The 7,965-nt window shown below is 45.7% G+C and overlaps 1 long non-coding RNA gene across 1 annotated transcript; it reads right to left on the reverse strand.

Annotated features, from left to right (window-relative positions):
* Positions 1–4,022: 4,022 nt before the first annotated feature.
* Positions 4,023–6,312, reverse strand: LOC121376034. Its single transcript, XR_005958387.1, has 2 exons — positions 4,883–6,312; positions 4,023–4,838 (listed from the first exon to the last, which is right to left on the reverse strand). It is a non-coding gene; the product is annotated as an uncharacterized LOC121376034 (long non-coding RNA).
* Between the last annotated feature and the right edge of the window lie 1,653 nt (positions 6,313–7,965).

Genomic DNA, 7,965 nt, shown 5'->3' on the forward strand with positions numbered 1-7,965 from the left:
GTTGAGCAGACAAGGTCTAATCTATTTTTAGACGGGATATTCCCATTTCAATGTCACAGACGTTGGTATACCACGTGGCCGTTATCATTTTGGTTCGGTTTGTTTTCTCGTGCACGGTTTGCGCAATCAACATCCGATTTGTTGTTCATTTGTGAGATTTTTCTTCACAGTTCGTGAACATTTTCAGTAACAATAATGTTCAGACAAGTAAATGTCTCAATACAAAACATTACAAACCCTTAAAACCAATAATTTTGCAAAGTCTTACGATATCTGGAGAGGGGATACAACCAGAACAGAACAGTTGGAACATGTCCAGGAGAGGTGAAAAGAACGCACCCCAAGTCTGTGCGCACTCTGTGAAATTTGTCGTGACGTAGGCATTGTTGTGCTTCGAGCGACATCTACCGGTGACATCAGAATACTAACTTTCACCGATGTCACCGGTAGATGTCGCTCGAAGCACAACTTGGGGTGCGTTCTTTTCACCTCTCCTGGACATGTTCCAACTGTTTTGTCCTGGTTGTATCCTCTCCAGATATAGTAAGACTTTTCAAAATTATTGGTTTTAAGGGTTTGTAACGTTTTGTATTGAGACATTTACTTGTCTGAACATTATTGTTACTGAAAATGTTAACGAACTGTGAAGAAAAATCTCACAAATGAACAACAAATCGGATGTTGATTGCGCAAACCGTGCACGAGAAAACAAACCGAACCAAAATGATAACGGTCACGTGGTATACCAACGTCTGTGACATTGAAATGGAAATATCCCGTCTAAAAATAGATTAGACCTTGTCTGCTCAACGGTTTTTTCTCAAACACGCGTGCGTTTTTAAGAAATAAGAAAAATGCATTTTGTGGTATTACAAAAACCAGGATTACCAAAAAACACTTCAGGTGAATGGAAATGTATATTCTAAATAATAAACGGTAAGTAAAGTGCAATTTTATTTGTGAAAAAATGGGTTTAATAGCGAAAAACAACGCCGTAATGGTTAACAACTAGCCGTAACTAGGGTGTGTCCCTTTAAGGAAGGAAGAATGATTTACTAATGACGAACTTAACACATTTTGAATACGTTTATATGGCGTCGGACATGTGGTTAAGGATCGCATTACAGACATAATTTGAGAGAAAACCCGCTTACGCCATGAGCGGCTCTTCGATTATAGAAGGTAGGGATATTTTAAAGTCGCACACCCTAGTTTCAGCCGGCGAAAAGTAATTATAATTCTGGTTAATCTACAAACCTGTAACACAATTAGATCACGTTTTTATAAAATGAAGTAAAAAAGAAGGTTTTATATCGCTAAATACCATGGGAATCCCCGTGACTCAATTACTTGAAATAATTTTGAAAGTTAGCATTCTGATGTCACCGGTAGATGTCGCTCGAAGCACAGAGTGCACACAGACTTGGGATGCGTTCGTTTCACCTCTGCTGGGCATGTTTCAACTGTTCTGTCCTCTCAAGATATCGTAAAACTTATTGGTTTTAAGGGTTTGTAACGTTTTGTATTGAGATACTTACTTGTCTGAACTTTATTGTTAATGAAAATGTGCACGAACTGTGAAGAAAAACCTCACAAATGAACGACAAGCAGACGACAACAAATCGGATGTTGATTGCGCAAACCGTGCACGAGAAAACAAACCGAACCAAAATGATAACGGTCACGTGGTATACCAACATCTGTGATGTTGAAACGGGAAGATCCCCTCTAAAAATAGATTGGACCTCGTCTGCTCAACGTTTTTTTCTCGAGGGAACGCACCTTTTTAAGAAATACAAAAAAAAATGCATTTCGTGGTTTTACAAACATCAGGATTACCAGGATTTCCAAAAAACACTTCAGGTGAATGGAAATGTGTATTCTAAAAAATAAAATGAAAGTAAAGTGCAATTTTATTTGTGAAAAAATAGCGAAAACAACGGCGTAATACTTAACAAATAGCCGTTACTAGGGCGTGTCCCTTTAAAGGGGCATACCCTAGTTTTTAAACACTAAGGCATATTTTTGACTATCATAGCAGTTTGTGGTAACTGAAATCATACTTTACTTACATTTTATGGTTTAGATCAATTTCCGTACATTCGAAGTGTTTTTGGTCATCCTGGTGTTTTTAATGTGACAAAATACATTTCACATATTTTTAAAAACGCACGTGCGTCTGAGACGCAACAGTTATGGAGTCGAGTTTTGGTGTATTTTTAGAGGGTATATCACCATTTTAAAGTCACAAACTCATTATTCACTCAATTGCAACTTTATCCAAATGTGTTACAGGTTTGTAGATTAATTAAACCTGGTGTTAATTTTCACGGGTTCAAACTAGGGTTTGTCACTTTAAACGAACCATCCCACAGACAGGCCTATGTTACACCAGTTGTGGAGCACTAGCTGGAACGAGATATAGACTAATGGGCCCGCCAACAGAGATCGATCCTAGACCGTCCACACATCAGTCAAGCGCTTTACCACTGGTCTACGTCCCCATACAATTCGGTTTCGGTTTTATTTTCGAGATTATGTCACTTTATTCACATGAATTGTGCTCGTCCAGAATTATGCAGGAACATGTTGTAAGTATAAACGTGTAACACAACACACATATACACACACACACACATCCAAAAACTTTTAAAGATACGTTTCCATATACATGTATGTTTTCCGTGAAGTTCCGAATCGGTGATGATCGTTTCTATACCCGTGTGCTTATATCCATCTGTGAAGACACGGTGACAAACTTATTTCGAAAGGACACGGTAAGAACATCGGTCAGTTTAGACTTCTGGGCCCCGTTCCACGAAGCGATTTTAGCCTAAGATTACCATAAGCGCATAGCTCCCCTATTCACTTAAGTTGATCTTAGGGCAAAGATCGCTTCGTGGAACGGCCCTGGTCCATATTGATGATGCTTTTCCCCGTATGACGTTATTTTGGATTCGCTTTTCCGTTATAAATTGTTTGAAAAGTGATTCCAAATTATTGACGTGCACGGATTACACGTTCAAGGGCCATAACTCCGTCAAAAATGGGCAAATAACCATGAAAGTCATGATCTGTAACTACATGATAAAGCTATATACAAAATGTCTGGTTAATATTTCAAAGCATTCTAAAAAAAAAAACATCCGGAAAACTATATGCGGGACAGACGGACGGCCAGGCAGACAGACTGTGATGAAACCTATAGACCCCTCCGGTTTGACCTGTAAGGGACTAATAAACGAATGGATGAATTAGTGAGTGTATGAATGAATGAATAAATGAATGAATGCTTAGCAAAACTTCAGCACAAAAAACGTTAGGTTAGTTCACAAAACGACCTCAATTGTTGTACATAATACATAGTACACACACTACTGTCCTCAGATTCACTCTGTTGTACATAATACATAGTACACACACTACTGTCCTCAGATTCACTCTGTTGTACATAATACATAGTACACACACTACTGTCCTCAGATTCACTCTGTTGTACATAATACATAGTACACACACTACTGTCCTCAGATTCACCCTCAATTGACGGGGCGGGACGTAGCCCAGTAGTAAAGCACTCGCCTGATGCACTGTTGGTTTGGGATCAACCCCCGTCGATGGACTCATTGGGCTATTTCTCGTTCCAGCCAGTGCACCACGACTGTTATATCAAAGCCGTGGCATTGTGCAATCCTGTCTATGGGATCCTTAATATAAAAAATCCCTTGCTACTAATGAAAAGGTTGGCGGCCATCAAAAGTTGTGTCCCTATATGAAAATGCATATTCTTCAATATGACATTGCCAGTAAAAAAAGTGGCAATTGCATGATAAAGTTGCATTTACAACAAAAATAAAATATATATATATATATATATATATATATATATATCAAATTTAGTTCACAGACAAATCATGCATATACTAGTAAATGAAATGTATAATGATTCCACTTTCTGGAACAAACATAGTGTTTAGTTCATTTTTAAAATGGCTTACTTGAATATTGACAAACCATACGTATCACAAAAATGTTTTATGGTTTTGTAGGGATATCATCTCGTCAGTCTCAAGTTTTTGTCCCATCAGTTACACTAGAAAATTAAGCAGTATTAAAAGTGAAAGAGTCGTTTCTCTCTAAGCTGATCTTAGTACAGAGTGAAAGGGCAGTAAACTAAAATCACATCCTTCAAACTGAGATGGTGATTACAACTTCAGTACACTGTCAAAAGACGTGGTCCATAAACATCTCACAAGTCACACTAAGCTAGAATGGTTGATGTCTTCTTCACAAGACGAATCAAGTTACCACAAAGTTTTATAATTTTTAGAAAGATAAATACTCCCCCTTTAATATGTGATAGACCACACCATTAGGTCACTCTCCTGAAGTGAGGGGAGGTAGGTGAGCTGAAGGTAACTCTCCTGAAGTGAGGGGAGGTAGGTGAGCTGAAGGTCACTCTCCTGAAGTGAGGGGAGGTAGGTGAATCAAATGAAGTTTCAAAGAAGGAAATGTTTTATTTAACGATGCACTCAACACATTTTATTTATGGTTATATGGTGTCGGACATATGGTTATGGACTACAAAGATATTTAGGGAGGTAATTCGCTGTCGCCACTTCATGGGCTATTCTTTTTGATAGCAAGGGATCCACAGACAGGATAGTACATACACTGGCTGGAACGAGAAATAGCCTAATGAGTCCACCGATGGGGATCGATCCCAACCGACCAGTCATCAAGCAAACACTTTACCACTGGACTATGTTCCGCCCATGAAGTTACAAATTCAATGCATTAAAAATGTGCAATGCGATCAATCTGTCACTCTCCTAACTCTTTCCTGGAGAGAGTGTTGGGGAGTAGGAGCGATCACATCCACCTTTCCAGGAGAGAGTGTTGGGGAGTAGGAGCGATCACACCCACCTTTCCTGGAGAGAGTGTTGGGGAGTAGGAGCGATCACACCCACCTTTCCAGGAGAGAGTGTTGGGGAGTAGAAGCGATCACATCCGCCTTTCCAGGAGAATGTTGGGGGGAGTAGGAGCGATCACACCCACCTTTCCTGGAGAGAGTGTTGGGGGGAGTAGGAGCGATCACATCCGCCTTTCCAGGAGAGAGTGTTGGGGAGTAGGAGCGATCACATCCGCCTTTCCAGGAGTGTGTTGGGGAGTAGGAGCGATCACATCCTCCTTTCCAGGAGAGAGTGTTGGGGAGTAGGAGCGATCACATCCGCCTTTCCAGGAGAGAGTGTTGGGGAGTAGGAGCGATCACAACCGCCTTTCCAGGAGAGAGTGTTGGGGAGTAGGAGCGATCACATCCGCCTTTCCATGAGAGAGTGTTGGGGAGTAGGAGCGATCACATCCGCCTTTCCTGGAGAGAGTGTTGGGGAGTAGGAGCGATCACATCCGCCTTTCCAGGAGAGAGTGTTGGGGAGTAGGAGCGATCACATCTGCCTTTCCAGGAGAGAGTGTTGGGGAGTAGGAGCGATCACATCCGCCTTTCCAGGAGAGAGTGTTGGGGAGTAGGAGCGATCACATCCGCCTTTCCAGGAGAGAGTGTTGGGGGGAGTAGGAGCGATCACATCCGCCTTTCCAGGAGAGAGTGTTGGGGGGGAGTAGGAGCGATCACAACCGCCTTTCCAGGAGAGAGTGTTGGGGAGTAGGAGCGATCACATCCGCCTTTCCTGGAGAGCGTGTTGGGGAGTAGGAGCGATCACATCCGCCTTTCCAGGAGAGAGTGTTGGGGAGTAGGAGCGATCACAACCGCCTTTCCAGGAGAGAGTGTTGGGGAGTAGGAGCGATCACATCCGCCTTTCCAGGAGAGTTGGGGAGTAGGAGCGATCACATCCGCCTTTCCAGGAGAGAGTGTTGGGGGGAGTAGGAGCGATCACATCCGCCTTTCCAGGAGAGAGTGTTGGGGAGTAGGAGCGATCACACCCACCTTTCCAGGAGAGAGTGTTGGGGAGTAGGAGCGATCACACCCACCTTTCCTGGAGAGAGTGTTGGGGAGTAGGAGCGATCACACCCACCTTTCCTGGAGAGAGTGTTGGGGAGTAGGAGCGATCACACCCACCTTTCCTGGAGAGAGTGTTGGGGGGAGTAGGAGCGATCACATCCGCCTTTCCAGGAGAGAGTGTTGGGGAGTAGGAGCGATCACATCCGCCTTTCCAGGAGAGAGTGTTGGGGAGTAGGAGCGATCACATCCACCTTTCCAGGAGAGAGTGTTGGGGAGTAGGAGCGATCACATCCGCCTTTCCAGGAGAGTGTTGGGGGGAGTAGGAGCGATCACAACCGCCTTTCCAGGAGAGAGTGTTGGGGAGTAGGAGCGATCACATCCGCCTTTCCAGGAGAGTGTTGGGGGAGTAGGAGCGATCACACCCACCTTTCCAGGAGAGAGTGTTGGGGAGTAGGAGCGATCACACCCACCTTTCCTGGAGAGATCACATCCGCCTTTCCAGGAGAGTGTGTGGGGGAGTAGGAGCGATCACATCCGCCTTTCCAGGAGAGAGTGTTGGGGAGTAGGAGCGATCACATCCGCCTTTCCAGGAGAGAGTGTTGGGGAGTAGGAGCGATCACATCCGCCTTTCCAGGAGAGAGTGTTGGGGAGTAGGAGCGATCACATCCGCCTTTCCAGGAGAGAGTGTTGGGGAGTAGGAGCGATCACATCCGCCTTTCCAGGAGAGAGTGTTGGGGAGTAGGAGCGATCACATCCGCCTTTCCAGGAGAGAGTGTTGGGGAGTAGGAGCGATCACATCCGCCTTTCCAGGAGAGTGTTGGGGAGTAGGAGCGATCACATCCGCCTTTCCAGGAGAGAGTGTTGGGGAGTAGGAGCGATCACATCCGCCTTTCCAGGAGAGTGTTGGGGAGTAGGAGCGATCACATCCACCTTTCCAGGAGAGAGTGTTGGGGAGTAGAGCGATCACATCCGAGTGTTGTTGGGGGGAGTAGGAGCGATCACATCCGCCTTTCCAGGAGAGTGTTGGGGAGTAGGAGCGATCACACCCACCTTTCCTGGAGAGAGTGTTGGGGAGTAGGAGCGATCACACCCACCTTTCCTGGAGAGAGTGTTGGGGGGGAGTAGGAGCGATCACAACCGCCTTTCCAGGAGAGAGTGTTGGGGAGTAGGAGCGATCACACCCGCCTTTCCTGGAGAGAGTGTTGGGGAGTAGGAGTGATCACACCCACCTTTCCTGGAGAGAGTGTTGGGGAGTAGGAGCGATCACACCCACCTTTCCTGGAGAGAGTGTTGGGGAGTAGGAGCGATCACATCCGCCTTTCCAGGAGAGAGTGTTGGGGAGTAGGAGCGATCACATCCGCCTTTCCAGGAGAGAGTGTTGGGGAGTAGGAGCGATCACAACCGCCTTTCCTGGAGAGAATGTTGGGGAGTAGGAGCGATCACATCCACCTTTCCAGGAGTGTGTGTTGGGGAGTAGGAGCGATCACATCCGCCTTTCCAGGAGAGAGTGTTGGGGAGTAGGAGCGATCACATCCGCCTTTCCAGGAGTGTGTTGGGGAGTAGGAGCGATCACATCCTCCTTTCCAGGAGAGAGTGTTGGGGAGTAGGAGCGATCACATCCGCCTTTCCAGGAGAGAGTGTTGGGGAGTAGGAGCGATCACAACCGCCTTTCCAGGAGAGAGTGTTGGGGAGTAGGAGCGATCACATCCGCCTTTCCATGAGAGAGTGTTGGGGAGTAGGAGCGATCACATCCGCCTTTCCTGGAGAGAGTGTTGGGGAGTAGGAGCGATCACATCCGCCTTTCCAGGAGAGAGTGTTGGGGAGTAGGAGCGATCACATCTGCCTTTCCAGGAGAGAGTGTTGGGGAGTAGGAGCGATCACATCCGCCTTTCCAGGAGAGAGTGTTGGGGAGTAGGAGCGATCACATCCGCCTTTCCAGGAGAGAGTGTTGGGGGGAGTAGGAGCGATCACATCCGCCTTTCCAGGAGAGAGTGTTGGGGGGAGTAGGA

The sequence above is a fragment of the Gigantopelta aegis genome, chromosome 6, assembly GCF_016097555.1.
Source record: "Gigantopelta aegis isolate Gae_Host chromosome 6, Gae_host_genome, whole genome shotgun sequence".
Taxonomy (NCBI): Eukaryota; Metazoa; Mollusca; class Gastropoda; order Neomphalida; family Peltospiridae; genus Gigantopelta; species Gigantopelta aegis.